Source organism: Protopterus annectens, chromosome 8.part0, assembly GCF_019279795.1.
Source record: "Protopterus annectens isolate FY-2018-M chromosome 8.part0, PAN1.0, whole genome shotgun sequence".
NCBI classification, from domain to species: Eukaryota; Metazoa; Chordata; order Ceratodontiformes; family Protopteridae; genus Protopterus; species Protopterus annectens.
In genome coordinates this window covers 914,309,979-914,329,610 of record NC_056741.1, presented here as the reverse complement: position 1 = coordinate 914,329,610, position 19,632 = coordinate 914,309,979, and the positions used below count along the sequence as shown (strand labels likewise).

The following is a 19,632-nucleotide window of genomic DNA, read 5'->3' as shown; positions in this document are numbered from 1 at the left end:
CAATTTCCAAGTTACTGATTTTAGTCTCCAAACGTTAATGACATGAAGTAGGGCATATGTTTTAGAGTCCCCTACAAGTTTAACAAAGCCCAAGAAAGTCCAATATTTCCAGATTCTCTTGTTCTATTCCTGTTCATCTCCATCTCCAGTGCACTCTCGATTCTTCAAGTCAACTCCAGTGCTTTTTTCCCCTCTCGCAAGCATTTTCTGTTGAAACACTGGGAAAGGTTTCACTAGCACTCTCTGTGGTCTTTATTACCAGACGTACAAGAAGCAGAATCTCCTTCTGTTTCACAGCTCACTTTTTGTTGGACAAACATTTACACTTCTTCCTTAGCATGAACTTCAATAAAAATGTTTTTGTTTCTCCAGGGAAAATATTTTGAAGATAGCTGGGTATTGCAGTTTGAATCTTCATCTGCTTCTTGACATTCCCTGTATAATGAAATACATTTTTTCATAGTTTCATAGGTTGGTACTAGACTATCAGCCCTAGGGCCTATATAAGCCTAGCCATAACAATTCCCTGGCTATTACTTTCCAGAATATTTACTTCCCTGGACCCCTGTCTAGCAGGGTGACTGATGTGATCCCCGGGGTGAATTTCCTATCTCCCATCCAATCATCAAGGTTCCTTTTGAAGAGGGCCAAATAGGTGCTCTGCTTGACATGTATGGGCAGTCTATTCCAGAGTCTGGGGAGTCTCTGGGTCAGGAAACTATCCCTCCAGCATGTTTTGTTCATTGTGATGACAAGGTTTAGATCCTGGAGCATGTGTCTCTGAGGGATTGGGATTTCTTTAAGTGTAGCATGTACAACAGCTCTGGGTTTGACATGGCCTTGTATGTTAAGCAGAGATCGCTTCTGAGTAGATGATATGCAAAAGAGTATAGGTGGAGTTTTTTTAGATGGACAGCATAGGGCATCTGCTTTAGGCCTGTGATTCTTTTAGTGAGGTATTTCTGCGTCCTTTCCAGTTGTTGCAGATGTCTTGAGAGGTACATACCAAACAGGGCATTGTATTCTATAATGGGTCTAATGAGGGATGAGTACAGTGGGACAATTACCTCTTTTTTTCTGGATGAAAAACCCTTAGTGATGAGGTGTGCCACATAGAAGGTTTTCCTGACTGTTCATGTGGTTATCGAAGGTGAGGCTACTGTCCACCTGTGTCCCTAAGTCTCTTACCACACTTTCAGTGTTTAGTGTACTGCTACCTATGTGGTAATTCATGGGTACATGTTTTTTCTCACAGGGGATAACTATACATTTCTTGGCATTGAGCTTGAGCCCATGGCTCTGGCACCAAGCATCTGTTTCTGTAAGGCCCTTTTGTAGAATATCCACATCATTTGGGGATTCAATAATGGCTCCCAGTTTGCAGTCATCTGCGAACTTTGTTAGCCAGAGTCCCTTAGTGTTGGCCTGTACATCAGAGAAGTAGATGCCAAACAAGAGCAGTCCCAGGACTGAATCCTGAGGTACTCCACTTGTCACTTGTCTGGAGCTGGATTTGGAGTTGGCTACTTTTACAGTGTGGGTTCTGTCAGTAAGCCAGTTGGCAAACCATCGAGTGATGTAGGGATTAATGCCCAGCCTAGTAAGTTTATCTATGATTCCAGAGTGGAGGATGGTGTCAAATGCCTTGGCAAGGTCCATATCGGCTGTGCAGACCACTTTACCCTTGTCCAATGCTCTGGAGACTGATTCAAAGAAGTCAGTCAGGTTCAGTAGACAAGATCGGCCCTTCATGAACCCAAACTGCATGGGGTCCAGTGTTTGAAGGTTGCCAATGTCTTTGTTTATAATTTCCATGATAATACATTACATGGCCATACAGATCAGGTTCATCAGACTGATGGGGCGGTAGTTCCCGGGATCCAAGGTGAATCCCCCTTGTGGAGTGGGATAACTGTAGCTGTGCACCACTCAGTTGGCATGAAGCCTGAGGTAAGGCTATGATTAAACATGACACTTAGATGAGGTGCCAGTTCATTTTGTAGTTCATATAGTACACAGCCTGGGATGTCATCTGGTCCCATGGATGCTGTATTCTTAGCTTTGGAGAGTGCGTTTTTTACCTGTGTGGCCGTTATTACCAGAATTTGGCAATCTTTCGGTATTGAGATGGGCCCTTTAGGGGGTGAGGGGGGGTGAAGTTTGCACTGAATCGATCTGCCAGGATATTGGCAATATCCTTGGGATCAGTATATTTAAAGCCCTTCTGTTGAAGCTCAGAGCAGATCTGAGCATTGCCATTTAGATTCTTGACATAGCTATAGAATGCATTGTGGTTGTCTTTGGAATCTTTGGCAATTTTATTTTTGTAACTAGCTTTGGAGGATTTTATGAGGGATCTCAGCTTCTTACTGAGGCTGGTAAGGGAGTTTTTTGCATTCTGGGATTTTCTTCTTTTCCGCAACAGTTTCTTCCTTTTGTTGTAAAGTTTGTTTATGACTAGGGACTACCAGATTGCTTCATTCTGAAGAAGTCCAAGGACGAAAGCGGATATTAAAATATTTTTGTTACGCTATTTCCGTGGAGTTGGTTCTGTACATTACCTCTGGTTTTCATTGCCTTTTCATTTTGTTGGCGTTCTTGTGGTTTTTCTTTGTGGACTACCAGATTGGCTTCTTTGTTTTGGAGGAGAGCATCTTGGTTTTATTGGGGATGGCACAATTCATGCACGAGTCAATGTGCTCATACAGTGCCTTAGTGTAGGACACAGTAGTGAAACTTTCAGTTCTCATTTGTATGGGTGTCATGATGTTTGTCACTTCTGACTTGAGTATCATGAAGTTGGCTTTGGAGAAGTTTTTTACAGAGGTTTCCTTACTGGGGGGTGGGGGTGGGATGTGGATGCCAAGGGTGAGGTGTGAAGCATCGATTTCCCATGTTGGTAATGACCAGGTCTGGTATATTGGATCCCCTGGTGGGACTAAGGATTAGTTGATCCAGGGCATTGGAATTTATGTATTCCAAGAACTGTTGGGCAAAGGTGTTGGTACACGAGTAGTTTTCCCAGTTAATGGCAGGGTAGTTGAAATCACCCAATATTAGGGTGTTTGGTTGTATCTTAATATTTTCCAGTATGTTTAGAAAGGTGTAGTGAGAATCATGGGGCATGATGGGGGATCTGTAGCAAGCTACAATTTGTATTGGAGTCTTACCTAGTTTTAGTTGCACCTGGAGAATTTCATATGTATTGTGTTGGGCAACTAGCCTGGTGTTGTGAATATCCTTGGTGAATATGGACACTCCTCCACCTTTAGTGTTTTGGTCCTAGTTTGGTGGTCGAAAAGTGTGGTAAGAGTTGTAGCCTGGTATTGCAGAGGTGCTCTCTGGAGCCTTGAACCAGGTCTCAGTTACTGCATAGATATCGATGTTCTCCATTTTTAGGGGTGTCTTGAGAGAGTGCATTTTGAGGTGTAGACTTCTAGCATTGTGTAGCATTACCTTTAGATTTTGCATGTTTGTATCTGTTACAGTGGTGGTTTTGTCCTTTGAACGTTACCTAAAAAAGGCACTATAGGGGTGGCAAGAGCCTTAGCCAGTAACCTGAATCCCAGGGGTGACAGGTGCAGACCATCTCTGGGAAAGCATCGTGGTCTGTCGATCATGTCATCCCAGGCAGACAGATACTGGATCCCCTTTGAATGACACCAGAAGCTTAGCCAATTGTTGAAGTCAATCATTTTGTCCTTATACTGTGTTCCTCTTCTACCTGGTGTAAGTAATCATTCTCCACAGTCTACTGTCTCCCACTTTTAGTACTTTGTCCTTCTGCCATGGTTTTGTCAGAATCATTTCCTGCTGGTAAGATTCTGATTTTACTATTAAAGGTCTAGGTTGTTTTCTCATAGCCAGGTTTGGAGCATACACATGATGTGCCCTATCAATTAGCAATTCCTGTTGTGGAATACCAGTCCAGCGGCTTATTTGTGCTTTCATGAAATTAATACAGTCTGTTCCTTCCAACTTCTCAGAGTTTTTCTATGTGCTCTATCCTTTAATTCTATTATTTTTGAAACATCTCTTCTTGTGCAGTCTGAAATTCAGCCAGCCTTTTCTTCATTTCGACGTCTGAGTTTGGCGGTTTTATCATCTAATCTGAGAATCTGTTTAAAGCGTCTTCCATTTTTTTCCAGCCTTTTATTGTTTGAGTTGATATACTCCATCAGTGTTTCATTTCTTTTAGTCAGGTCTGTATGCAATTGCTTTATACTTTCCTCATGGTTACTGGAAGTCAGGTCTGGAGTTTGCACTTTTTTTTGCTGAACAGCTACCGTACTTTTCCCAGACATAATTGTTTCATCACCTTTTGTTGCGGATTTTTCTTCAGGTCCTCTATATTTTTTTTTTTTCCTGACATCCAGGCAGTGCACTTACTAGATAGTTACTGAAATTTACTCAGAATTCCAGGTCCACTGGCTTTCCGTGCTAAGTTTCTGTTTTCACACTGTGAGAGCCAGAATTAAGCTGTTACTCACTATGCAGCCATCTTGGAAGTCTAAAGTAATTTGATTTTGAGCTAACACCACATTTGGAAGCCTAGTACTGAAAGTAAATACCACAAAAAATGACCACTTACACTGCAAAATGCATTTCAAGTATATGAAATAAGATTCTCCTTACAATTAAAGGTCAGTTATTGACTTCCTTCAAAAATAATTTTGATATAGTTACTAAATCATTATGCTACATTTGCTTCAGAATACACCCATACACCCCCCCATGGCTGAGGGTACAAATCTCTCAAAAATGTTATCAAAATTTCTCAAAAATTTGGGATATTCATTTCACCAAAATACAAGATGTGAACCAATAGTTGCTATTTGTGTCTGACTGGTATAAGTGAAATAAATTAAACATGTTTTGAATACTGCACACTTCAGCATGGAACTTCCATTCATATATATATATATATATATATATATATATATATATATGGGTTTACAATAACATTTGCTTAACAGCTACAGTACTTTTCCCAGGCAGTGTTTTGTCATCATCTTTTGTTGCTGATTTTCATTCAGGACTTCTGTATTTCTTTTTTCCTGACATCTAGGCAGTGCACTTACTAGTTAGTTACTGAAATTTACTCAGAATTCCAGGTCCACTGGCTTTCCTTGCTGAGTTTCTGTTTTCAGACTGGGGAACCAGAATTAAGCTGTTACTCAATGTGCAGCCATCTTGGAAGTCTAAAGTAATTTGATTTTCAGTTAACACCACATTTGGAAGCCTAGTACTGAAAATAAATACCACAAAAAAAAAGAATGACCACTTAGACTGCACAATACATTTCAAGTATATGAAATAAGCTTCTCCTTACAATTAAAGGTCAGTCACTGACTTCCTTCAAAAATAATTTTGATATAGTTACTAAATCATTCTGATCCATTTGCTTCAGAGTACACCCATACACACTCCCCATGGTTGCGGGTACAAATCTCTCAAAAATATTATAGAAATATCTCAAAAATTTGGGATATTCATTTCGCCAAAGTGCAAGATGTGAACTAGTAGTTTCTATTTGTGTCTGACTAGTATAAGTGGAATAGATTAAACATGTTTTGAATACTGCGCACTTCATCATGGAACTTGAATTCATGTATATATATATATATATATATATATATATATTTTTATATATATATATATATATATATATATATATATATATATATATATATATATATAGGTTTACAATCACATTTTTGAATTGGAATTGTCTAAAGGCTGTTTTCCAGTTGTCATAATGCAGAACTGAAAATGGTCGAGCCCATAATGCGAATGCTTGTGTACATTTGCTGTTGTGAGGTTGATGTTCTGCTTGGAGATCACACTATAGTGGGGATTGGGAAATGTACCCTTTTCCTCACTGTAGTACAATCTCGGAGTTTGTATATATAAGTAGCAGGGGGTATGGGGGTGCAGGGGAGCTTGGCCCTTGCAAAACGTTGGTTGGAAATCAATGGACTGCAATGTACATTGGGGAATGTCGACAATGTCGAATATGGATGTTTCAACATTACTGTTTTCGTCATTTTGATTAGACAGTGTTTTTAATTTTAGTATTTTTTTTTATTAAGTCTTTACTCAACCAAGTGATTTTCAAACATGTGATAGTAAACCATATATAATATGGGTCTACTTCAGTAGACCGACCGCTCACTTACCCGAAACTCAGTTGCCCAAGACCACAAGACCATCACCTTCAGAACACCAACATCCAGAATACCGATGTTTCACATGAGGTAAGTAACCACTTGGCCATCCTGATTAAATTAACTAATGTAAGCAAAACTAAATCCACAGATGTGGGGGCCTTCACCCCTCACCCCCTAACTAAATATGCCAACTCCGAGAAAGCATTACTGTGGGGATAAGGGACAAAGTTCAACAGGATGGCCAAGCCCAAATATATATATATATATATATATATATATATATATATATATATATATATATATATATATATATATATATATATATATATATATATATATATATATATATATATATATATATATATATATATATATATATATATACACATACATATATATAGATATATATATATCTATATATGTATATATAGGTATATATATATATATATATATATATATATATATATATATATATATATATATATATATATATATATATATACATACATATATATATATATATATATATATACATACATACATATATATATATATATATATATATATATATATATATATATATATCAAATACTATGTATCATAAATAGATTATGCTAAGATGACATTATCAGATAAAGTTGCATAAAGTATATTTCTCCTAGGCACATTATAATTACAGGCACTTCTGTGCTCCATTTACTCTATACATAATGCTGCAGTTTATTGGACCTTTCATAAAATAACTAAATCAGTGTCTGCTAAAGAGTTATAATCTGCAAATTAATACATTTGTCAATGCTAGCTAATTTGCAGAATCAGATTACTTGCAATGCATGTCAGCATTAAGTGTCTGGGACTCATAATTTATCTTATCTGCTGAAGTAGTCTGAAAGAAATGGTGACTATGAAATCTGCGGTACTTATGTATTATCGCAACCAGGTTCCAAATGTGTCTAAGTAATGGTGTCAAAATGTGAAACCGCATCACTCCTTAAATTATTTTATTAAGTTAATGTTTATGTGGTGATACAATTAAAGAGATAATCTAAAATGATACTGGCAACAGCAAGAAAAAAACATTTTGTGTGGGTTAAATAAAGTCTGCATTCTCTCTACTGAAGAAGTGTATCATAACCACTGTCTCACAAATAAATGGCATTTCCCCTGCATATTTAATCACGTGAAGCATAGACCATATTATGAAATATTTGTCATGCAATTATATTTCAATTTAAAATCACTTTAGGCACACATCCTAAACTCTCTTGCTCCACTCTGCACAGTCAGAATCAAATCTAATATATCTCATTGGCTTACTAATCCTACCCGTACCCTAGAGGAAAACAGAAACAGGATGTGGAAATTATGGATAAAAAACAGTATCCTCACACATTTACAAAACTATAAAGATCTCAGAAACCTGGCAAAAAACATATTCACAAAGACAAAAAGGACTTGTACACCACCCCTCCTCTACCCAAAGGTCAGACCCCAAAAATTCTGGAACTCTATCAATCATATTTTGCATCCAGGAAACCCTTCCTCCCCTAGCCCCTGCCCAAACACCACAGAAGAAACTGCTGGCTTTTTCAACATCTACTTTATTGAATCTATAACTGATAATTAACGCTCTCCCCTCTGCAAACAATGGTAACAACTTCTCCAGTTTTACTTCTTCACCCAATCTCCCTAACTCTTTCACCCTCAAAACAGTACCTACTAACTTCATAAAATCTTTACTCTCAAAACTTAAACCATGCTATCCTTCTGCAGACAATCTACCCCTTATTTCCTGCAGATACTGCAGAATCCCTTGCTTTCCCTGTATCTATCTTAATCAATCGCTCCATCTCCGAATCGTATATCCCCTCCTTATGGAAAAAAAACTTTACAACCTACCTGTACATAAAGGAAGAAACTCCACCGACATCTGTAATTTCAGGCTAATCACAATCCTGTCTCCTCTCTCAAAAAGATTGGAAAAATGTATCCACAAACAAGTTATGCAATACCCACTCCAGGAAAACCTACTTACACTCACACAATATGGCTTTCTCCCCAAACATAACACCATAACTGCACTAATCTATTTCATTAATACCATATCTCTTGCTTGTGATAACAATAAACCTGTCTCCTGCCTATTCTTGGACCTTTCCAAGGCCTTCAATATGGTCTCCCATCCTCTTCTTCTGGCCAAACTGTCAAACCTTAATTTCTCTTCTTCTACTATTTTCTGGTTTTCTTGCTACCTCTCTGATCGCCTGTAATCTGTCAAATGGCTCTCTGCTCTATCCCCCTCCCCAGTGAAAATGGGAGTCCCCCAAGGATTTATCCTTGGCCCACTACTCTTTAATATTTTCACTGATTTACTACATACTGCTTTTCCCCGTTCATCCCTTATACAATATGCCGATGACTCCAGTGTCATCACCATCACAGACACTCCTTCTGACTTCTATTCTCCACCAAATCAACCTTTAACTCAGTCGAATCCTGGTTCTGTGACAACAAACTAATTCTCAACTCTAAGAAAACAAAGCTCTTAGTCTTTCTCCCCAAAAATGTCTCTAATCTCAAATCTGCTTTTACTATACTGTCCAGCAACAACACATCTATCACAGTCAAACCTAGCACAAAACTGTTAGGAGTCACAATTGATGACCAACTTAAGTTTGATTTACACGAGTTTAATTGAATTAAAAAGACACATCAAAAACTGGGGCTCCTTTGCTGTCACAAAAAGTACTTAACTAGCAAGGGAAAAATAAGTCTCACATGCATACCTTCTTCCTAGTCTGTTGTATAGCTGTCACATTCTTACTAATCTGAACTCCTCACTCCTAACCAAACTTGAATCAACCTACAATAAGGTGGCTAGATTTGCTGTAAACCATACTTATAAGTCTCTCCAATGTCTTTCCCTAAGACAACTAGACTGGCTAGAATTACCCCACCAGCTCATCCTCTCAACTTCAGATAATTCACTCAATCCTATACCAGCACTCTTTCTGTCCCAGCCTTACTCCTATTATCTCTACATATCTCCCAACTAGGCCTCTGTGTAGCTCTGGCCAAGACCTGCTACAACCCAAGACCAAAACTGGTTGCAACCTCTACAATTATAACCCTGCCTTATCCCTTAAACACCCCAATCAATTCAAAACAGCCATTAGAGAATACCTAAAACCTAGCCTGTCTTGCCACTGCACACATCCACCCTAAACAACTCTCCCAAGCATCAAAGACTCCTATCACCTCCCACCTACACTCTCTCCCTGTAGGATTTCTCACTTGCCCCTTTTTTCCTGCATAATCTGACTAGCCCCCTTCCTTGAGCAGCCTACAATCTTATCTTAGTCTCTCAACCTCCTCTACTCATCTCTCTTCCTCTTCACTCTGCTCCTATTCTCTCTCCTATCTTGGAACTATATTAGCCAAAATTGTCTACAAATTATTATATTGTAACATTGATATTGAACTATTTATGTATTTCACTTATTGGTTTACTGCTTTACTCTTGGCACAGCCTCATTATCAACTACTAGTGTAAAACTATACTCACGTTGTATGTAGGTAGTGAATACTTACTGTTTTTTAATCTAACTTCTTATGTAATTAAATTGCATGTCACTGTGGAGCTTTTCTCCCCAGGTCTCAGCTGAAAATGGGCCACCAAGCTCAATCGGACTAATCTGGTCAACAAATGTAAAAATAAATAAATGTAAAATAAATAAATAAAATAAATAAATAAACTTAGAGATGACAGCAATGAGTATATTCAGTCCTCTTGGAATCATTCAAAGCAGGCACAGTATAGGCATAAATCCAGCACACAGTAGAAAATGAGGCCTGAATTTATTTATTTTTGATAACGACTAAAACAACATGAACTGCTGCATAGTCAACAATGCATTTCAAATTATTTCAGTCCTGTTAAGCTTTGGTTAATTTGTCTGTCAGTTTTAAAAATACCAGAGTCTTTTTATTGTAAATGTTTCACACAACAGAAATAGCTAACCTGCTATGATAGCTTCAATACATGATTAAAGAGTGTTTCTTCCCCTTTTCGTGATATGTTTTTAATTATATACCACAAAATGTCAAAGGTGACGCATTTGTCGATACTTTGAAGGGTACTTACGTATTAAAAACGCATCACCGAAAGGGGAACAAAACAGTCTTTAATCATGAACTGAAGCTATCAAAATGCCACCACCTTCAGCTGGTAACACCACAGAGCCAATAAAGGGTACCCAAACTGATGAATTCCAACAAATTTTTATTCACAAAACAAATAACTCAAACAAGTAGGATTTAGAGCTTTGTCTCCTGACCAGAAACTTCATCAGAATCAAATACACCATTTCCTTCCACAAATAAAAATTAGTAATCCCATTGTCTTTGGTCAGCATATAACTTCTAAAACCAATCCCTATGCACAAAACCACCCCTTTATTAACAACTGTGATGTATCACCTTTAATTATACACACTGAAGCTATCACATTTGGAACCTGGTTGAGATAATACATAAGTACCAAATCCTCTTTTACATTTACCCCTACCAGAGATGCTCAGACATGAAACAGCCTTTGAGAGTTATAGCCCTGCATACTACTAGCATTTCCCAAAGTATAGATGAAAATAGCTTCTCATAATTATGGTTTATATATAAATTACTACTTCATTATATATCACTATATCAGTTTGAAAATGAATATACACAGAAGATAAATATTAAGAATTTCATATAAGGAAATTTTTTTTTTTTGGTGGTAACAAATGAATATGGGTTGATTTGACATACCGAACCCAGATAAGTGACAAATCAGATGAAGAACGAGCCAATGGCAAAATGCCCAAACTATTTTGTTGTGGGATCACAGTATTCTAAAACTCTATATAGGGAGTTGCATTTAGGCTTCTATGAGTTTAATAGTATCCACTCTCAGGCCACTCCACCTCAGAGGAAAGGGGAACCTCCCCTTGAAGATTTAGCAGTCAGTTGTGCTTTTTGTGTGATATGTACATTTGATCAGATTGCAGTCATCCCACTTATCCCACTTTACCGACTTCATTCACTGTACTAACTTACTCCCTTACTATGTAAGATTTTTCTGGTCATATGAATAGACTGTCCAGTCAACAGATGGAAAGATGCTTTCAGAAGTCCTGGAAAAACAATTATTTCCTCAAAAACTACTAACAAATGATTTTGAATATTAGGATCAGCTCTGAGCCCTTTCTTATTTGCAATGTTGATGGACAGGTTGACAGACAAGATCAGACAGGAGTCCCCGTGGACTATGATGTTTGCAGATGACATTGTGATCTGTAGTGAGAGTAGGGAACAGGTGGAGGAGACCCTGGAGAGATGGAGATATGCTCTAGAGAGAAGAGGAATGAAGGTCAGCAGGACTAAGACAGAATATATGTGTGTGAATGAGAGGGAGGATAGAGGAATGGTGAGGATGCAAGGAGTAGAGGTGGCGAAGGTGGATGAGTTTAAATACTTGGGGTCAATAGTTCAGAGTAACGGTGAGTGTGGAAGAGAGGTGAAGAAAAGAGTACAGGCAGGATGGAGTGGGTGGAGAAGAGTGTCAGTAGTGATTTGTGACAGATGAGTACATGTAAGAGTGAAAGGGAAGGTATACAAGAGGGTAGTGAGATGTTATATGGGTTGGAGATAGTGGCATTGACAAAAAGGCAGGAGTTTGAGCTGGATGTGGCAGAGTTAAAGATGTTAAGATTTGCACTGGGTGTGACGAGGGTGGACAGGATTAGGAATAAGTACATTAGAGGGTCATCCCAGGTTGGAAGATTTGGAGACAAAGCCAGAGAGGCAAGATTATTTTGGTTTGGACATGTGCTGAGGAGGGATGCTGAGTATATTGGGAAAAAGATGCTAAGGATGAAGCTACCAGGTAACAGGAAAAGAGGAAGGCCTAAGATAAGGTTTATGGATGTGGTGAGAGAGGACATGCAGGTAGTTGGTGTGACAGAGTAAGATGCAGAGGACAGGAAGAAATGGAAACAGGTGATCCGCTGTGGCGACCCCTAATGGGAACAGCCGAAAGAAGATGATGAGTCTTTTTCTACTGAGAAGATAAGGTATTTATGTTAAAGCCATTGTTTTTGTACTACTGAACAGATAACTATTTTAAAAATGTTACATTGTGTACTGTTAAACTAATGCATAGTAGTTCTGAAGCCTTCACAATCAGAGCTAGTTAACGTATAGCTTATCTTTTTACACAACCAATACTTTGTTTAGATAAGGTGAGATGTGTTTTTATTTATCAAAATAGGAAAATATCAGCTTTTTTTTAAATTTGTTAGTCAAACTGCTAGTATTCCTATTTTTTCATTAAGCTGGTTGCTATTTGTCTTTTCTATTGCTGAACTGACTTTTTATTTCTCTAGATAATGTGAGGCTTCATCTAAATCCCTAAAGAACATATGCCCCAGATGATAGCTGAATTTTGATTCTGTCTGAGAATAACAAAACTTTTGCATTTTTTTTGAAATTTTACAATAGCTTGGCATTCCCGTATATTTTAGCATGATGAATACAGAACAGTCATTATACTAGTAAATGTCTGCTTCAGTGTACGTAGGAATTGCCCCATACTTTCTTAAAATAATAATTTACTTAAGTTAAAGAATTTAGGATGATGTTTACTTGGCATAATGAATCTACTTATGATGCATAGTGTCTTAAACATATTAATGAACTGAAGTTATGTTAATGATCAGTATTCAATACACTGTTTATTTATTCCAGTATTTTCTGCAGTCTGCTAATTACATATGAGACAGCCTGTGTATATTAAGTACTTTAGGGATACAGCTTATGAGGAAACTGATTATGTCTCTAGTCTCTATCCATTTAGAGGACCCATCAGTTCTTAAATTGTTTCTCCTAACTCTTTTTCTTGATTTTACAACTTATATTAAATCTTTGCATTGGCTATATAAAATGACTTTGAATTTCATCATCCTGAATTCTGGTGATGTGACCACCTGAATTTTTTTTAACATCGTTATTATATCAATAAATAACATAGGCTCACATACATTAACAGAAAAAAAGGAAACAAACCATCTTGATATTTCTTATTGTTTTCATGTAGTATAGTAGTGATCTCCTGTTATACACTCATTATTTTCCCAATTATATATGTTGATATAAGAATATAAAGTGTCTGCTTTTGTTTTACTACTCTACGGCTATCGATAGGAAATTAAAAAAAACTTTTGTTATTGATTCTATCTCCAGTGTCATTATCCTGAAAAGCATTGTTGTTGACATTTTCCCACCAGACAGGGAAGTTGACAGATTTTTATAATCTGACACAATGTTTCTTTAGTGGGGTATATCGGTAGCTGAAATATATCACAATATTTTTGATAAACCAGAGCAAATCTCATTTGTGCCATTGGATCACATAATTCACTTTGACATTTTTTTTCAAATTTATAATATCCCAAATATTTTTTCATAAAATACTTATGAACACAACCAGTGTTAGAATACTGTAGACTCTATTAAAATTTAAATGCCTCATAAACTATCCTTCAGAGAAAATGTTTTCCATACATAATTTATGCCTCTATATCTCAAAGCCGTGCAATATTAGAATAAAACCTGTAACCACCCTAGAATGTAGGTCACACAATATTTATGAAATGGTGCGATTTTCTGTGTTGTAGGCAATCTCCACGAAAAGAGTAAGAATTCCGTTTAGTCCTAGATGTTCATGTACCGCCATTAACATGATTAAGATCTGCCTCAGTCATTTCAGTTTAGAAAATCACTGAAATATCATGTGTACATACTGACAAACTGTTTGCTCTGTTTTTGTCTCACCCAGATATAGTCAGATTGTAAGGAATATGTGCTGAATCTTTTGTTCTCCATTTCATTTTGACATCTTTTAGGTACACCACTTTATAAATATTTGATTATGATGTCTTTTAAGACCTAGTAGGAATGAAATTGTCCTTTTCATTTCAAACCAGGAAAATAGACTGGATTTAGAAAGTTTGGAATTACAGCTTGGTAAAGGCTTTCAGTGTTTCTTAATGCTACATTAAAATCACAAACATTTATTCATAAAGAAGACCCCAAATAATGTCCTCATGAATAATTAATCAACAGCTTTAATGAACTGCACTAAGCCACAAGCTGTTTTAGTGTAGCTGTAGATTGCAGTGTGAATAATTGCCTCCTCTGTCATTAAATAACACTTATACTAGGCTGGATGTGTGATTATCAGAAAAACTCAGCACACAGTTAGGTATTTTTTTATAAACTACCAGTGCAAAGAGGTGAACAGTAGTGGCAGCTGCACAAAACAGCTACATCAAGAGGCTTGGGGTGTTTTCCAATGCAGTTTGTGCATAGAAATGTAAGAAATGTTATGCGCCACCAATTTCAGTATGCAGTGCAGAATCACAGAGGATTCATACCTACAGCTCAGCATTACTTTTTTAGTTTTATAGGTTGGCATGTGGCATGATAGGGAGCTACTCATAAACAACTTACACTTAAACTCAAAACTGATTGAGATCGTTTCTGTGCATTTGCATTTTGCCAGGCTTCATTCCTTGTCTTAGCCATAATTTTCCATTGAAGCCAGCTTTGAAGTTTTCTGAACCTTGCCCCTTATATAGAGATGACATTATATAGAGTCATGCTGAAGGAACTCTGCTCTCTGGGTGTGAAACATCCATAGTTATTTTTGACTGAAGATCATATGATATTTGAATATTATATACAATTTCACTCATACAGAGTTATTATTTTCTGATCTTGAGCACCTCATGTGCATACTGTTTCAGAAATAATGCTAATTTCCTTATCCTCACTGTGTAATAGAGGGATGAACCTCCATATTTAGTTCAGAGGATGAAAGGCATCCCACTCCCACATATTTATGCAACAAACATCAGAGTCTGGTTAGACCTTATACAAGCATCACTTTTTTAATTGATTTTTTGACTGAATGTAAAAAGTATCACTTACAATATATGCACATATTATATCATTTCAGTATTAGACTAGTTTCCTTTCAGTACTGCATAAATATGACATGGGACCTTAATTTAAGAAGATGCAAATGATGCAAATAAATTGTATCTGTTATAATGGATATAAATTATATTATTTGTATAAAGTGTAGGTAAATCAGCTTTTTTGTTGCAATTTGATGTATTTATTTCAGGCAGACATTCTCTCTACCATGCTCCAATGCATTTGCAATTAAGTATCTGAGTTATAAAATGATAGTTTTTATGTATTTAAGCTGCAGTTTTCTCATAAATGTGATTTTCAAAGCAGTACAATGCATCATTTGCAAACTACAATTGAAACAGCATCAGCTGAGGTACAAATATCATGATTTTCTCCATTTCCAGTCAACACGTTAAGAGGCACAGAGTGTACAAAACCAGGTTTACATGTTTTACTGTGCTCATGGGAGTTTTCTCTGGGATTCTGCAGTTCCTTCTCACCTCCCAAAAACATGCAGTAGGTGAATTGTTAAATCTAAGTTGTCCTTAGGTATGTGTGCAGTGTTTGTGTGATACAGAATTAAGGCCCGGCAATCTACTTCTGTTCCCTATTTGCCTAATAAACTTTTGGATGGCAACTAGGGGTCGACTGCAACTCATAAGCATGAATGTAATGGATGTGATAAAAATGATTCTGTATGGTTTTGGGTTCTGTAGGTACTACTACACTTGCTTGAGTCCCAAGTGTCTCAAAGCCAGGGAATCAAGCTTTTTGTAGCTCTTACAGGCGATTAGTGATCAGCAGTATGGTTTCATGCCAGGAAAGAGCACTACAGATGCAATGTTTGCTCTGAGAGTGTTGATGGAGAAGTACAGAGAAGGTCAGAAGGAGTTGAATTGTGTTTTTCTAGACTTAGAGAAAGCATATGACAGGGTGCCTAGAGAGGAGTTGTGGTATTGTATGAGGAAGTCGGGAGTGTCAGAGAACTATGTAAGAGTGGTACAGGATATGTACGAGGGTAGTGTGACAGCAGTGAGGTCTGCGGTGGGAGTGACAGATGCATTTAAGGTGGAGGTGGAATTACATCAAGGATCAGCTATTTCTTATTTGCAATGGTGATGGACAGGTTGACAGATGAAATCAGACAGGAGTCCCCGTGGACTATGATGTTTGCAAATGACATTGTGATCTGTAGTGAGAGTAGGGAACAGATGGAGGAGACCCTGGAGAGATGGAGATATGCTCTAGAGAGAAGAGGAATGAAGGTCAGCAGGACTAAGACAGAATATATATGTGTGTGAATGAGAGGGAGGATAGAGGAATGGTGAGGATGCAAGGAGTAGAGGTGGTGAAGGTGGATGAGTTTAAATACTTGGGATCAATAGTTCAGAGTAACGGTGAGTGTGGAAGAGAGGTGAAGAAGAGAGTACAGGCAGGATGGACTGGGTGGAGAAGAGTATCTGGAGTGATTTGTGACAGACGAGTACCAGTAAGAGTGAAAGGGAAGGTCTACAAGAGGGTAGTGAGACCGGCTATGTTATATGGGTTGGAGACAGTGGCATTGACAAAAAGGCAGGAGTTAGAGCTGGGTGTGGCAGAGTTAAAAATGTTAAGGTTTGCACTGGGTGTGATGAGGGTGGACAGGATTAAGAATACGTATATTAGAGGGTCAACCCAGGTTGGAAGGTTTGGAGACAAAGCCAGAGAGGCAAGATTATGTTGATTTGTACATGTGCTGAGGAGGGATGCTGAGTATATTGGGAAACAGATGCTAAGGATGAAGCTACCAGGTAATAGGAAAAGAGGAAGGCCTAAGATAAGGTTTATGGATGTGGTGAGAGAGGACATGCAGGTGGTTGGTGTGACAGAGCAAGATGCAGATGACAGGAAGAAATGGAAACAGATGATCCATTGTGGCGACCCCTAATGAGAACAGCCGAAAGATAATGATGACAGGCAACTCATCATCATCATCATCTTCTTTCGGCTGTTCCCAGGCAACTGATCTTGCTCAAACCCAAATATGAGTTTAGGCAAACAGCTGCTGCACCTTACCTGCACACGTTATTTGAGTTCAAGTGAGGTCAGTGCGGCAGCCATATGGAGAGTGTGGTAGGGGATGGTACTACAGATTAGGGCAGTGATCGGGAAGGGGATTTAAATTCAGGAAGTGTGTGGGGAATTTTACAGGTGTGAAGCAGGAGAGAAATTTTAGAGCTAGAGAGCAGAAGAGGGTATTTTGGGTTAGGAAGCAGAAAGAGGGTTTTAGATTATGGGAGCAGGAGGGGAGTTTATGTTTAGGGAGTATTCAGGAGAATTTAAGTTTAAGAATGGAAGTTTGGAGTTTTAGGTTTAAAGACTGACTGGAGGCTTTAGAGTTATGCATGGGATTGAAGTTTTAGGATTAGGGAGTGATTTAGGATTTTAGGTTTAGGGAGGAGGAAGTGGAGTTCTAGGGTTAGGAAATGAGGACTCAGGTTATTAGAGTTAGGGCTCTGGTAGGGCTATACAGGTTAATAGGGTTGGATGTTGGGAGGGCTAAGCAGTTAAGACTGCGATAGTGTGAGTTGCTAAGTTAATAGCACATGAGTACTTGTAGTGGACCAGTTCAATATTATAAGATAAACTAGTGTGGTGCAACATAAGATTTATTGCCTTTTTATTAGGATAAATTCTAGTGTATACCTACCTAGGTTTATGACACAAAATTAACTGACATTTGAAAAAATAAATCACTGCACTGTAATCATGGGTTCCCTTTGGAATCTCAAAATACGGCAATGTCAAATTTCAGTATCTCGAGATGAAATTATCAACTCTGCAGTTGTGCGAAACTGCAGAATACCGAACCCGGAAATGTTGAACCTGCGGTACTGATAGCGCATTAGGTAAGTGTTATGTTTTTTAAGGGTTTTGGGGAGGGTTTGTGTGTTTGTGAGTGTGTTGGGGGAGTTTTAGGTGTGGGTTAGAGTAGGTAGGTAAGAGTGTGAGTGTGTCAGTATTGACAATGGTGGTTTTTGTAAGTATGTGATGTGTGTTTGTCCAAGGGGGGTGTAGAATGTGTGGTGGTGGGTTTTCTGTCTTTCAGTGTTTAATGTGACCTCAGAGTCAGTATATATAAGTAGTGGAGGTGTGGGGTGCAGACCCCCACATGGGGGGTGCAGGAGGCCTCGCCCCCTGCTTATAGGAAGGGTAGGTGTGTGTGTTTGTTTTGTTGTGTTCGTGTGTGTTGTTTTGCTTTGTTATAGTGTTGGGAGGTAGGTGTATTTGTGTTTGTATGTGTGGTGTAGTGTTTTGTTTACATTTGCGGTTTTGAATTTTGCGGTTTTGGTTTTCGGGTTTGTGAGTTTTCGGCTTTATAGTCATGAGATACTATAATCCAATATTTCAGTATTTCGAGATTATAAAGTGAATCCATAATCAGACATCCAACTATGTGACTCAACTGTTGATTCTGTGTGTTTATTTTTTAAAGCACAAATTTCATTGCTTCTGTGTGATGTCAGAAAAACTTGTGCACTGCTGTGTATGTTTTTATATTTTTAATTTTTGCATTTTTAAGAGGAGAGAAACAAAACCAATGCAGTTATATAATGAAATGTTGCTGAAGCCCAGATGTACAATGTAGTTACTGATTTTCTATGTTTGCTACTTCTCTATAAAAGGAAAATAAACCAGCAGGCTTCTAAACAAGTTTTAAATATGATTTATGGAAAGATTGTAAGGTAAGGCATTACATCATGCATGTGAAGCACTTGTATTAAAGTATATGAAGCACTGTTTCTGAAAATATGTGTTTTTATTTCTCTGCAGATAATTACATTTGGATGCACGCTGCACTCACGCTGTGCAGTACCATGTAACATTTCATCTGATGGATGAGGAACACTTGTTGGATGCACATTGCACTTACACTATGCAGAATCATGTAACATTTTATCTGATGGTTGTGGAAGACTTGTTGGATGCACATTGCACTCACACTGTGCAGTACCATGTAACATTTCATCTTAAGATTGGGGAACACTTGTTGGATGCACATTGCACTTGCATTGTGCAATACCATGTAACATTTCATCTGATGGTTGGGGAACACTTGGGTGCACATTGCACTCGCACTGTGTAGTACCATGTAACATTTCATCTGATAGTTGGAGAACACTTGTTGGATGCACATAGCACTCTCACTATGCAGAACCATGTAACATTTTATCTGATGGTTGGGGAACACCTGTTGGATGCACATTACTCTTGCATTGTGGAATACCATGTAACATTTCATCTGATGGTTGGGGAACACTTGGGTGCACATTGCACTCGCACTGTGCAGTAACATGTAACATTTCATCTGATGGTTGGGGAACACTTGTTGGATGCACATACATTTCATCTGATAGTTGGGCAACACTTGCTGGATGCACACTGCAATCATACTGCGCAATAC

At 37.9% G+C, this 19,632-nt stretch overlaps 1 protein-coding gene across 5 annotated transcripts in view; it reads left to right on the top strand.

Moving 5' to 3' along the window:
* LOC122809153 overlaps positions 1-19,632 on the top strand; it is a 1,026,347-nt gene that overhangs the window by 111,056 nt on the left and 895,659 nt on the right. The gene's annotated exons all lie outside the window — the stretch shown is intronic.